Here is a 15,282-nt window from a genome sequence, read left to right on the forward strand (position 1 = left end):
AGTATATAAAGTTGCCACCCTTCAACCGTAAGAGTTCTTTTAAAAACAAGTTGCACTTCCGGTGGCAAATATTTTTTTATTGTGAGTTTTTTTGTACCATTTCCATCCCTTTTACCAGATGTATAGTTTCTGTGTTTGTATGAGTTGTTAAAATTTTTAGTTTAAAGTAATCTGGTGTGTTGCAGATTTGCACCAGTGTAGTCTTTCAGAGGTTGGTTGTTGTGAGCGGTCGTAGCAAGGTTCTCAGCCCGAAAGCTCATACTATATATATATATATATATATATATATATATATATATATATATATATATATATATAAAGGGATTGTTATTTCTGCCTCTGAATAAACTGTAACTTGATATTTACAGGGTATTTTCTGACTATAATTTTAAATCTGTTTTTTAAAAAAAGGCTTTTAGGAATAAAATTTCCATTTATTAAAAAAATTAATTTCTTCCATCAGTTATCCATTGGCAACTACTTCCACGCTCACATAGTGTGATTAAATGTGTTAATGTTCTTGATGAATCGCTAGTAAATAAAGTAAATTCTTAAGAAAAGATTTTGAAAGTAAAATCACGGTTCATCACTATGAATGAGGGAGAAAGAGAGAGAGAGATGGTTCAAATAGCTCTGAGCACTATGGGACTTAACTTCTAAGGTCATCAGTCCCTAGAACTTAGAACTACTTAAACCTAACTAACCTAAGGACATCACACACATCCATGCCCGAGGCAGGATTCGAACCTGCGACCGTAGCGGCCGCGCGGTTCCAGACTGTAGCGCCTTTAACCGCTTGGTCACCACGGCCGGCGAGAGAGAGAGAGAGAGAGAGAGAGAGAGAGAGAGAGAGAGAGAGCTAAGATATCGACGAATTAGAAATGTCTCCATGATCTCTTTAAATGTTTAGATTTCGACCTGCCTGCAGGAAGCGAAGCAGTATTAGCTCGCAAAACTTGCTTTTTGGACAGTGTCGCACGTAGATTGTCTCATGGTGATGTAATAGAATTCCCCCAAATCAATATGTAATATCTCCCAGTGCCAAAGCAGTCAATGTCAGCTGAGAGGAGGCGGGGAACTTGGTGAGTTGAAGCACCAGAGGGGGGATTAAGTGGGGCGGCTGAGGCGCAGGCGCAGAAGGCGCAGTAATTAAACTGTGTCTGGGGGCAGCGCTGCGCTGGAATTTAAGCCTGACGCGGAAGGCGGGAAAGATATTTAACTGAGATATTCCGCCGCTGAATGCCACCCGAAGCGGCTTCCGCGGGAACCAATTTCGCTGTTCGCCGTCGTCGACTCAATATCGTGAAGGGGGGGGGGGGGGGGGGAGGAAGGGGGGCGGAATTTGTTTGCCACCCGAGGCTGCTTTGCTCCTGGAGCGGCGGGGCGGCTTCGATAGCTCAGCAAACGCGTCCGCTGCTAATGGAATTTAGTTACTGCTGGTTATGAAACTGAATGAGGCAGCTGAACGTACCCCTCGTCTGTCGCTTGCGAGAGAGAAGACACAATGGTTTAGCTACTGAACCGGAAGTAAGACCTAGTATGTAAACAGGGCTGAACATCTATAGTGCACATAAAGCCGTTACAGTTTCCACACCCCTATTTTCGACTTTAGTGCTTCCAGTTATTCAGGTGATGCCCACGGCCTTGCCACTGTGGTAACACCGGTTCCCGTCAGATCACCGAAGATAAGCGCTGTCGGGCTGGGCTAGCAGTTGGATGGGTGACCATGCGGTCTGCCGAACGCTGTTGACAAGCGGGGGGCACTCAGCACTTGTGAGGGAAACTGTGGAGCTGCTCGATTGAGAAGTAGCGGCTCCGGTCTCGGCAACTGACATATGACCGGAAGAGCGGTGTGCTGACGACATGTCCCTCCATAACCACATCCGGTGACGTCTGTGATGAGGATGACACGGCGGCCGGTCGGTACCGCTGGGCCTTCATGGCCTGTCCGGGTAGAGTTTAGTTTAGTTATTATTTATTCAAGTGATAACTGCATATTATCGATGACAATCTCAACTGTTACGACAAATACATCTGCTGATCTGATTTCACCAATGTTTGTGAGCACTGCAACACATAGGCAGAATGGCCCGAAAGGCAGAACATACTGCTTTGGCCTGTTTAGACAGTATGGCTCCCGGTAAGGGAGTCATTTATATAGTTGTCGATAATTTAATTCACCAGGGCGAGATGGCATGTTGTTGTTGTTATTGTCCTTGTTGTTGCGCACTTGTCCGGAGATTAGTTTGATGCAGATCTACACGTCCATGTGAAAGTCTCTTCATCTCTACATAATTACTGCAGTCTACATCCATGTGAACCTGCTTTCTGTGTTCGAGCTTTGGTTTCTCCCTATATTTTTTATACTCACACTTCCGTTAGTAAATTAAACATTACTCGATGTCTCAGTATCTATGATGTATACAAGCAGACTGAAGCGACGAATGAAAATTTGTACCAAGGACGGGATTCGAATCCGTATCTCCTGCAGATGCGCGTAGCACTACCCCCCCCTCCCTGCCCACATAGTTGCATTGCATATCTGCGCACGATATACCCTCAATCCAAATTCCCATTCACGCCTCAGCCCACCCGGAACTTCTGCCTAGTGAGCAGGAGACATGCGTTCGAATCCCAGGATTGATACCAGTATTCATTCGTCAAATGGTTCAAATGACTGTGAGCACTATGCGACTTACCTTCTGAGGTCATCAGTCCCCTAGAACTTAGAACTACTTAAACCTAACTAACCTAAGGACATCACACACATCCATGCCCGAGGCAGGATTCGAACCAGCGACTGTAGCGCCTAGAACCGCTCGGCCACCCCGGCCGGTATTCATTCGTCACTTCAGTTTGCATATATACACAACATCTGAGACTTGAAAATGTCTCTGGAAGCATGCAGTTACATCTGATGAAGAACCTATGCCTGGGTACCATGCAGGATCCCCCGTTTCATTCGATGTTGAGGTGTTGTCCCAATACACGTCCAGAACCTCTGCAATGCTGTTCGAGTTTAGGGGGGAAACCAAACGAGTTTACGCTTGAATGGGAACTTTGATTGAGGACGAATACGTGCAGTTGTGCAAAACCAGGATGGGATAGTGGTTAACGTCTGTGGCTAGTAAGCAGGAGACCCAGTTTCGAATCCTGGCCTCGGTACAAATTTTCTTTCGTCGCCTCTGTCTGCGTATATGCCTCATAAATGTTTCAGACTTGAAAGAGTCTCTGGAACCATGTAGTTTCATTTGGTCTCTGTATCTGTCCTATAAACCTATCCCTTCTTTTAGAAGGACTTCATCAAAATACCTAGGGATGACAATTACGAACAACGAAGTTGGAATGGTCAGATAATGTTATGGGGCCGGCGGACCAAAAACTGCGTTTTACTGGCAGAACACTAAGAAACTAAAACTCCGTCCGAACAGGCCTCGGAAGGCCCAACGGTACGACCGACCACCGTGTCATCCTCAACCGCCAGGCGTCACTGGATGCAGATATGGAGGGGCATGTAGTCAGCACACCGACCTTCTGCCAGTTGTCAACTTTCGTAACAAAGGCCGCCACTCCTCAATCAAGTAGCTCCTCAATTGGCCTCACAAAGGTTGAGTGCATCCCGCTTGCCAACAGCACTTGGCAGACCCGGACAGCCATCCATCCAAGCATTAGCCAAGTCCCATAGCGCTTAACTTCGGTGATCTGATGGAAAACACTGTGGCTACTGCGGCAAGGCCTAAGGCAGAACACTAAGAAGATGCAACGAATCCACTAAAGGGACTGCCTACACTACGTTTATCCCTCTGCTAGAGTACTGCTGATCGGTATGGGATCCTTACCAAATGGGACTGACGGAGGACATCGATAAAGTTCAAAGGAGGCTTATTAGTTTTTTTTTGTTTTAATCGCGAAACAGGGGACAGATGGTCATGGATATGATACGCAAGTTGGGATGATGATCGTTAAAACGAAGGAGTTTTTCGTTGCAGCTTGACCTTTTTACGGAATTTTAAGCACCAATTTTCTCCGTCAAACGCGAAAATATTTTGTTGACCCCCACATACACAGGAAGAAATGATCGTCGTAAGAAAATAAGAGAAGTGGAGCTCGCACGGAAAGATTTGAGTGTTTCTTTTTCCTGCGCGCTTTTCGAGAGTGGAAATGGTAGATAAATAGTGTGGAAGCGTTTCTTGAAGTTTTCCTTGCGTATCGAATATTCCATCATTTTTTCGGAACTGCATCCGGGATACCATTACTTCTTGTACCGATATTTCGGCTGACAACTTTTCAGCCATCCTCAAGATGAGTCGCTAGCAAGAGTTTTAAAACTGTGGAAATACAATTAGTAGACAGTCTACTCAGCCGAGACGAGCATTTCCGGCTCGACAAATCATGACAGTCGTTCTTCCCGCGAACCATACGCGACTGGAACAGAAAAGGGAGGTAATGACAGTGGCACATAAGGTGCCCTCCGCCACACACCGTTGGGTGGCTTGCGGAGTATAAATGTAGATGTAGATTTACAACCCCACATTTCACGTCTGAGCTCCAAAAGGAACTATTGTTCAACCGGTTACTGCCTGGCATTCCAAAATATGTCAAGCATAATGATCAGCTAAATACTTCGTAAGCACTTTATATTCGCTGACTCTGCCCTTACTTTATCTTACACGACTTAAGGTTTTACTTGTGGCTGACGCTCTTGTTACCAAGAGCGTGATCTCTGACGCATGCGTGGTTACTGCACAGTGCTTTCAAAATCTTGCAAGTGAGACAGCTTGAGAATGACTGCAAGGTTGTCAGCCGAAATATCGGTACAAGAGTTAAGAATATTCTGGATACACTCCCGAATGATGGGGTTGTATGAGAGTGGTTTGGAGAACCCTCTGTCAAGTACTTAACTGAGAACTGCAGAATAGTCATGAAGATGTAGATATGGAAGACGTCTCCTCGAAGATTGTGGGGACTATAATCGGATTTCTTGTGGGCATCGATGAAATACTCTGCTGGTTCACAGCAAGAGAGGATATGCAACGAAACACATTTATCAGTAGACCACTGAGACGTAGCATTTAACTCGATTAACATTGGTTATAGCTTAAACACTTAGTCAATCTCAACGCTAAATATTGAACATCTCTCACATCGGACGCTGGCGAATGATGTAGATTTAACGCTAACAAAGGAGAACCATGTTAAGGACAATGTAGATCTTTCTAGGAGTTAATTCAGTCTCTCACCAATATGGTCCTGCAGTCAGCTTCTAGTAGTTTAACAACCTTAACCGCGAGTGAGGGTATAACGAAATGAAGCGGCTCTCAGGACCTGTTAGGAGGTGAAAAATCTACACCCCATCTAAAACGCTAAGCGTCAAGATATAGGAGTATATAGATCTGGCGGATGGCAAAATGATTGTTCTTCTGATCTCTGCAACACTATCAATTAAAAGGTGACACAAAGGAAAGTTGTAAAGCCATTTCCCCTCAGTCAACACAAATCATCATCTGCTATGATTAAAGAATCTACTTGCAACATTAGTCCATCTTCGACGAAAGTTCGGACGTGCAGGCTGGGAATATCTTAAGAATGAAGTTAAAGATTCTGTCTAGTGCATCACTCCAACCCCTGTGAGTTTTGAGAGATTTGCGGAGCTCTAAAATGAATGCCTAAAGTTCATACCGCATCGATTTCATTGCCTGCATGTAATTGGGGTCAACTATTCTTTACCAACGCCCATGTCAAAGAAGACAGCAGGGCAGACAGAGATTTAGGGGCACCTTCTTTCCGTCGTTGGGGGATGCAAGTGGCTACCCCAATAAGCAGAAGAATCAGCAATCATCGTTTGAGGAACTTGTAAAATACTAGTACTAAAATAATTTCCGTTACAGTCATATTGCAGCGGCTTCCCTCAGGGCACAGAGTAATTTAGCTGGGGTCGGTGCTTCAGTATATTACCATTTACAACGGTGTCACGAGATCATGGAAGTCACGTTTATTTATTTATTTTATTATCCCTAAAATACCTCTAATCGCTGTTAGGATAGAGCGAGGTGATATGTAGCAGAATATTCGTGCGTTATGCGGTTTGGTGGCAAGTGGTATCCCGCTACGAATCGGTAACGAGGCTGTGTTTTCCTACAAAACAATGTTCAAATGTGCGTGAAATCTTATGGGACTTAACTGCTAAGGTCATCAGTTCCTAAGCTTACGCACTACTTCACCTCCGCCGGGATCAGCCACACAGTCCACGACTGCAGCGCCTCAAACCGCTCGGGTAATTCCGCGCGGCTGTGTTTTCCTACAATAATTGTCCTTGCACTGTTTGCATATTATTATTATTATTATTATTATTATTATTATTAGTGTCATTGTTATTATTGTTATTAGTATCAGTTATCATCAATATCATTATTATTATTACTGGGAATCCTTTGTAATATCTTTGGTATGTGTTGTTCCAGGGCAGATGTAAGAGTGGACTTTAAGGCCCTAATCTGGTCAAGCTAAATAAGCAATAAATAAACTAGTGGCTGAGTCAGCCCCTCTTTTAACTAGTGTATACCGTAGATCCGTCAAACAAAATGATGTACTCAGTGGCTACAAGAAACCACAGGTTACACCCGTCTGCAAGAACTGCAGCAGAATCTTAGAACAAATTTTGAGTTCAAATGAAATGAATCGTTTCGGATAGAATGACCTCCTCCAAGCCAAGCACCACTGATTCCGAAAACATCGATGACGTGAAACCCAGCACGTGGCTTTTTCACATGAAATCGTGAAAGCCATAAATCAAGGCAGTTAGGTAAGATACGGTATTTCTTGACTTTGAAAAAGCTCTAGGTATCTCGATATTGATGCAAACAATAAAATAATAAAATACCCCATCGTAATCCGTCTTTTCAAATATGGAGAGAAGGCAGAAACGAAAGACGGGGCTGAGAAAGTCGATTACGAGACAAGTTGACTCAGATAAATTTGTCTCTTATGGACCGAAAACATTTGCGTTGAGAATAGTTTTGTTTGTACGGATTTGGAAATATTTCACTTCGCATGAACTCATTAGAGTCTCGCGAGTCAAGATTGTTCTGAATCCCACGAGGTGTAATTCATCAGAGTTCGGCGAGGTGAAATTTTTCTAAATTCCTTCATACACATTTTTTCTAAGTGCATAAGAGAAAAATTTATGAGAGTCACGCCAGTCAAGAATCTCTCTAAGTTAGCACAGCCAAGAAATTTTCAGAATATCCAAAAGTAAAATTTCTCTGAACCCACATTCATGATTTCAAATTCCCCAACAATGACGCTTATTAGTTAGTCTCAAGACCCCATCATTCCCTTCTCTGATTGTGCCGGCACAAGCACAATGCTTGTCTCTGATGCAGCACCCTCCAAGTGGTGCATATTGGGTTCCGCTAATGCCGGCGGTATTTGCTTTCAGGTTAATACCTACTGTAGAATTTCAAGACCGTTTCAAGTTCACGAAAATTTCGCCAGTGGACGGAGTTCAGAAACCATTAAAGATTTTCATTGAAAATTTTTTCCGATCTCGCTTCGTTCTCGAGATTCTGGTTACCTGGGAAAGTTACAATGAAGTGCCCTCTGGTGACAAACCAATTAATTTTTCGAAAAAAAAAATGTTCTCTACAGACAAAAGTTTTTTCCGTTGAATACGAATATGGAATAATAAATAGGAACTACCATTTGCAAAAATTAACCTGACCTTTATTTGACCTTGTAAACAGGGTTTAAGGCGATTTCGAGGTAACCCTTTCTTACAACTTTTACTAGAGACCTTTTTTTGCAGAATTGTGCCGCTCCAGAGATACTGGCCGGTATAGATTAAAATGGGACACCCTGTACACGGGATATCATGCGAAGTTTATGGCTGGACTGCATATTTTCTTGGTGAGAGCAGAAAGCCTGTTATGTTGGATGTAGAGTCATCTGTAGATGTAGACGTAACATCGGATGTGCCCCAGGGAAGTATGTTGGGGCCATTGTTGTCCTAATGTACTGATGACTTTCCAGACAACAATGACCGTAACATAGGACATTCAGCGGGTGATTTACTTATCTATAATGAATTATTGTCTGAAAAGGCCGTCCAAATATTCCGTCGGATCTCGAAGGTTGTGAAAATATTGATATTTTGTTTTAAATGTTCAGATGCGTAAAATTTGACACTTACCAAAACGAAAAAAACGTTGTCTTCTATGACTACGATACGAATGAAACACAGATGGAATCGGTCAACTCATATAAATACCTGGGTGTAACCAGTTGTAGGGACGATTTGTTGGAACGATTACGTAGGCTCAGTATACAAAAGAGATTGATTACGGAGATCGGTTGTGCGACCCAACCTAGAATATTGCTCAAGAGTATCGGACTCGTACCAAATCTAAGACGGGACAGTGTAAGTATGCAGAGCAGGGCAGCACGAATGGTCACAGGTTTGTTTGATCCACGGGAGGGCTTCACAGAAGAACTGAACTGGCAGACTCTTGAACATAGCCGTAAACCACCCCATGGAAGTCCATTTAGTGTTTTTCAAACACCACTTTTCAGTGGAGAATTTGGGAATACATGGCGAGGGATTTATAGTGTCGTGGCTATTTTTCCCCGAAACTAAGGGGAAAATCGAAAATATTTTCGTAGAAAACAGGCTGTATTGATAAGGGGACATAAGAGAGTGACTTTAAAATGCTATTCTCAATGCTTTTTGAGGATCAAATTACTTTTTAAAATGGGATGGCGTATTTTCTTCTAGGGAAATGGACAGGGCATTCAGTTTTGAGTGTAAATGTCGTAGTAAATTTAGCCGCTAGGTGTGATAGGTGATGTGATATTGGGTAAATAAGACAGCAAATGGTTTTCATACACTATGACTTCTCTCACTCTCTCTACTTTTGTTTTGTTATTGTTATTCACTGAAGGAAATTCATTTGTTCACGTATTCTGGTTTGCTAATCTTTTATTTGTATTCTAGTCACGATACTCATTTGTTTACAGGTTTGTTGACATCGGTACGAGTTTATTCAGAGCCAGTTTGAACCTCATAAGAACGCTATCTACTACTCTCCGTGAGTTCCACTTCGTATTGTAATCATGGACGTTCGATATACGATTAACGAGAGAAATTATATGATTTACATTTATGATGAAGCTGGTAAGAACGCTAGAGCAACTTGCAACTTATATGGAGAACGGTACCCTGAAAGTAGACATCCATCTGTAAAAAATTTTTAACGGCTTGCGAACCCATTCACTGAATCGGGAGGTGTAGCACCAAGAAAATATAATCGAAGAAGAACTGCTACTGGGGAAAATTCGGAAGCCTCTGAGGGAGTGTACTTCGAATACTTAAGCGTAATAAATTCCATCCGTATGACATTAGTCTATAACTATCCCTTCGTGGTGATGATTTCCAGAAGCATACTGAATGTCCGTAAATACGAAAAGCTTTTAGACCAAGAACTTCCAGCGTCCTTGGAGACGCATCCTTATGGAACGATGTACAATGTGGTATCAACACGATGGTTGCCCATCTCATTACTCAGCTATATCGCCAGAAATACTAAATAGAGACTATCCTGATCGGTGGATAGGACGTAGAGGGCCCGTCCATTGGCCTGCTCGCTCCCCGGATTTCACGTCCCCAGACTGGATGCCAGTAAGGCCAAAGGGCGTGAAAACCATTTGCTGCCTTATTTGTGCAATATCGCACCACCTATCACTCCACCTGAAGAATAAACGGGCAAATAGATCCTTAAATATATCCTGGGGAGGCATCGAGATCGAACATAATCCTACTCCCAAATATCTTGGAGTAACTCAGGATCGCGCGCTAACATATAAAAAGCATTGCCTGAACAGAAAGTGGCAGCCAGAAATAACATAGTGCGAAAATTGACAGGTATATCATGGGGTGCTAATCCATGCACTGTGCGCTCATGCGCGCTGGCTCTATGTCATTCCACTGCTGAATACGCATTTTCGGTATGGTACAAGTCCTGTCATGCCAGGAAAGTAGGTGTGGCTCCAAATGAGTCTTGACGGATTATCACGGGTTGCTAAGACCCACTCCTGTGGACAAACTCCATTGCCTCGCTGGCAGAGCTCCTCCTGAAATCAGACGTGAGGTAGCTGCGAGATATGACAAAAGTAAGGCCACAACGAAGGAAGCCCATCCACTGTATGGTCGTCAGCCCGCACATCCTAGTCTGAAATCAAGAAAGAGCTTCTTGACAACTACTGAGGCTCTCATCGAGAATCCAAATGCGGCAAGGATCTCGCGATGGCGGGAGAAATGTCGGTGTTTGGGAGAATGGATGGCTCCAAAGGAAGAGCTTCCCCCTGGACATTCGGAGAAGTGGTCAATATGGAGGTCTGTCAATAGATTACCATCAAACACAACGAGATGCAAGACCAATCTGCGGTCTTGGGGTTTCTCTGTGGACTCAGTTCTTTGCCAGTGTGGCGTTGAGCAGACGAACAGCAATTTCCTTCAGTGTTCCTCATCACCAACCACTTGCAGCATGCAAGACCTTACGAGAGCTAAACCAAATGCACTTGAAGTGTCCAATTTTTGGTCATCTTTGGTGTAAAATTATGTTAACACATATACATATTGATATTTATGTACTTTTGACACGATAAATAAATAAATAAATGTAATAGAACCTTTATACTCAAACTTGAATGATCTTCCCGTTTCCTTCGAAGAAAATATACCATCCCATTCTAAAAAAAGCTATTTGACCCTGAAAAAATACCGAGAAAGGCATTTTAAGGACGTATTATTGTCACTCTCTTATGTACACTTACGAACACTGCAAATTTTGTATGAAAACATTCTTTATTTTCCACTTCGTTTCGGAGCAAAATGGTCAGGATACTATAAATTCCTCACCCTGTATACCTCATACCGCTCCTTTAGGAATAGCGAATACAAAACTTGAGTAATCAATAATTAAGCGCGCACAGCAAAGTTTAAGTAGTCATTCTTCTGCATTCCGTACGTGAACTGAAACCGAAAGGAACCCTGAAAACTGATACAATGGATGTACACTCTGCCATGCACTTCACAGTGGTTTGCGGAGTATGGATGTAGATGTAGCTGTAGGTTGACCACAATGGCGATGACGCTCCACTAGTATCAGTCTGTTATTCTGCCCCAATTTAGAGCACTTTGTGAAAAATTGATGTTGATAAGCAGCAAGTTACGCCGGCGTGCACACTGAGACGATGCGACATGTCATGTGGTGTGCGATACGATACGCAGCGCGGCTCGTTGTACAGTGTGGGAACAACACTTACTGGTACAGGCAAAGCTACATCTGTCTCCACAATTACTTCGTGAGGATAACATTTACTTTTTGCATAATAAATTAAAAACAACTATTTTGGATACTGGACTCGCATTCGTGAGGACGACGGTTCAATCCCGCGTCCGGCCATCCTGATTTAGGTTTTCCGTGATTTCCCTAAATCGCTCCAGGCAAATGCCGGGATGGTTCCTTTCAAAGGGCACGGCCGACTTCCTTCCTCGTCCTTCCCTAATCCGATGAGACCGATGACCTCGCTGTCTGGTCTCCATCCCCAAACAACCCAACCCAACTCAACTATTTTGGGATTCACGCACGTTCCTTGCTGTGCAGCCTTTCTCATTCGATTTTTAGGGAACTATTCAGTAAAATGCCAACGGACTTTTCACAGTGGTAACACCGGTTCCCGTCAGATCACCGAAGTTAAGCGCTGTCGAGCTTGGCTGGCACTTGCATGGGTCACCATCTGGGTCTGCCAGGTGCTGTCGGCAAGCGAAGTGCACTCAGCCCTTGTGAGGTCACTTGAGGAACTACTTCACTGAGAAGTAGCAACACCGGTTACGAAAACTGAAAAAGGCCGGGAGAGCGGTGTGCTGACCGCACGCCCCTCCGTACCCGCATCCGGTGATGGCTAAGGGCTCAGGATGACACGGCGGCCGGTCGGTACCGTTGGGCCTTCAAGGTCTGATCGGACGACGTTTTTTATTACTTTTTATTTTCTTATTCAGTAAAACAATTGATTTTTACACATCTTACAGTGACATCACAGACTGATAAAGAAATTTTTCTTCCGTTGTAGTCAAGAGTTATTGTGATACTTCGACGTAAAGTAAAAAAGCCTGCATATTTTAAAGAATTTGTGATAAAGAAGATAGTCCGAGGTCAGTTTAAGTTCGGTGCATTTTATATCACATATTTATGCCTCTGGAATGCAGATAACATACCGAAAATGTTTTTAGCGTTGGAAGAAGAGCGATATCTTTTTTCATTCTCAACAATTACGGGAGAGGTATTGGAGGTTGTCTGAGACTAGGCTGGCAGGCGCAATGTGGGTGCAAGAGTTAATAATATCCTGGATGCACCTGAGGCTATTGCCACCTGCTGTGGTCTGCTGTGTTGAGTCAGGGAGGTGTCTCGTGTTCCACTGTTTCGTTTGCTGCCGATTCAAGCTGAATGTGGAAATGGAAAACTTACTGAAATGAAAAGACTCTGGGAGTCATCGGTTGATGATGCTGACTGGATGTTTTTTTCAGTCTATGTTGCCTGATTTCAAAAAACTTTGTGACAGACATAAAATCGAACGTAAAACTAAATTCCTATTGCTTGTGAATGAGTAGCTGGACGAAGCTAAGGATAATAAATCGGGATTTTCTGTATCTTCATGAGCTTCTTTCGTATCTTCAAAAGGATTGTCTACTCCTACACAGAGTTCACCACCCCCAGATACACGATCAACGGTAACTGGTTTTACTTTAAATCCAGCGACATTTCTTCTGAATACTCCTCAAACTGAATCATAAAATACTCACTGAAGCTGAACATTTGTCAAAAACTATCCTACTTTTATCAGTCTACACTCCTGGAAATGGAAAAAAGAACACATTGACACCGGTGTGTCAGACCCACCATACTTGCTCCGGACACTGCGAGAGGGCTGTACATGCAATGATCACACGCACGGCACAGCGGACACACCAGGAACCGCGGTGTTGGCCGTCGAATGGCGCTAGCTGCGCAGCATTTGTGCACCGCCGCCGTCAGTGTCAGCCAGTTTGCCGTGGCATACGGAGCTCCATCGCAGTCTTTAACACTGGTAGCATGCCGCGACAGCGTGGACGTGAACCGTATGTGCAGTTGACGGACTTTGAGCGAGGGCGTATAGTGGGCATGCGGGAGGCCGGGTGGACGTACCGCCGAATTGCTCAACACGTAGGGCGTGAGGTCTCCACAGTACATCGATGTTGTCGCCAGTGGTCGGCGGAAGGTGCACGTGCCCGTCGACCTGGGACCGGACCGCATCGACGCACGGATGCACGCCAAGACCGTAGGATCCTACGCAGTGCCGAAGGGGACCGCACCGCCACTTCCCAGCAAATTAGAGACACTGTTGCTCCTGGGGTATCGGCGAGGACCATTCGCAACCGTCTCCATGAAGCTGGGCTACGGTCCCGCACACCGTTAGGCCTTCTTCCGCTCACGCCCCAACATCGTGCAGCCCGCCTCCAGTGGTGTCGCGACAGGCATGAATGGAGGGACGAATGGAGACGTGTCGTCTTCAGCGATGAGAGTCGCTTCTGCCTTGGTGCCAATGATGGTCGTATGCGTGTTTGGCGCCGTGCAGGTGAGCGCCACAATCAGGACTGCATACGATCGAGGCACACAGGGCCAACACCCGGCATCATGGTGTGGGGAGCGATCTCCTACACTGGCCGTACACCACTGGTGATCGTTGAGGGGACACTGAATAGTGCACGGTACATCCAAACCGTCATCGAACCCATCGTTCTACCATTCCTAGACCGGCAAGGGAACTTGCTGTTCCAACAAGACAATGCACGTCCGCATGTATCCCGTGCCACCCAACGTGCTCTAGAAGGTGTAAGTCAACTACCCTGGCCAGCAAGATCTCCGGATCTGTCCCCCATTGAGCATGTTTGGGACTGGATGAAGCGTCGTCTCACGCGGTCTGCACGTCCAGCACGAACGCTGGTCCAACTGAGGCGCCAGGTGGAAATGGCATGGCAAGCCGTTCCACAGGACTACATCCAGCATCTGTACGATCGTCTCCATGGGAGAATAGCAGCCTGCATTGCTGCGAAAGGTGGATATACACTGTACTAGTGCCGACATTGTGCATGCTCTGTTAACTGTGTCTATGTGCCTGTGGTTCTGTCAGTGTGATCATGTGATGTATCTGACCCCAGGAATGTGTCAATAAAGTGTCCCCTTCCTGGGGCAATGAATTCACGGTGTTCTTATTTCAATTTCCAGGAGTGTATAACTGTTATTTATATACGTCCAAACTTAATAAAGTACCTTACTAGGTCGTCTTACAGAAAATAAAATTTTCACTGTGGTATTTTTAAGTTCATCTACACAATGTCACCAACTTATCTTATTGTAATGAGCAGTTTCTCAGCAGGAGACGTTATAAGCACAAAATTTGTGTCCTGCTTTATCGGAGTAGCTGGTAGTACAGGATGACGAAAACAGGTGTCACGAATTTTTATCCTCTACGATATAATGTTGGGTAATAGATTCTTGTTACCGTATTTATGCTACAGTAGACAACTTGAAAATTAATAGAAAAGGTTTTGTGCACCAACGAGTGTGCAGAGCTCTGAATTGAATTCCATGATGAATTACTGACTATCATCATTTTCAAGTGCACGAATATTTCTGGAAATTGCAGTAAGAAGGTCCTGGAGTGTTGCAGGTGCTCCCTCAAACAGTCTGTCCTTTAGATAAATCCAACTTCAGTATCATACTGGTTGAGATAGCGACTACAAGAGGGCCATTCCGCACCATGTTCAACAACTTGAGCGTGTGGGTTCACAGTATCCCAATGGAGCCTGTTTTGTTTGTTGTCGTCCCAATGGAGATGGAAGTGTGCGTCATCACCAAACACGATCCTTACGACTGATCCATTTTCAGGGGCCCCACATCTCACTTGCAAAACAATATCGCTGCTTCATATTACTGCACTTCAGAGATTTGTGAAGTTGGATTTTGTACGGGAAAAGGTTCAGTTTCTGTTTGATTAACCTCATGAGAGAGACTCGCGACTTCCTCAGTTGCTGCGCTGAATGTTTTATTGATGTAGTGGGCTCAACACTTTACAGGGTTCACAGTCGTTTCACATTCTCCAGCTGGTCGTCTTAAGTTGTTCTTCCTTGAGACGCGTAGGGACCCAGTCTATTCAAAATGTTCCATCGAACTGTAAAAAACGGTGAAA

The 15,282-nt window shown here is 44.3% G+C and overlaps 1 protein-coding gene and 1 pseudogene across 1 annotated transcript in view; one reads left to right on the top strand and one right to left on the bottom strand.

The window, feature by feature from the left end:
• Positions 1–15,282, bottom strand: part of LOC126481909 (atrial natriuretic peptide receptor 1-like) — a 925,501-nt gene that overhangs the window by 357,491 nt on the left and 552,728 nt on the right. The gene's annotated exons all lie outside the window — the stretch shown is intronic.
• Positions 11,700–11,818, top strand: LOC126482716 (5S ribosomal RNA; annotated as a pseudogene).

Source organism: Schistocerca serialis, chromosome 5 (assembly GCF_023864345.2).
Source record: "Schistocerca serialis cubense isolate TAMUIC-IGC-003099 chromosome 5, iqSchSeri2.2, whole genome shotgun sequence".
Classification (NCBI taxonomy): Eukaryota; Metazoa; Arthropoda; class Insecta; order Orthoptera; family Acrididae; genus Schistocerca; species Schistocerca serialis.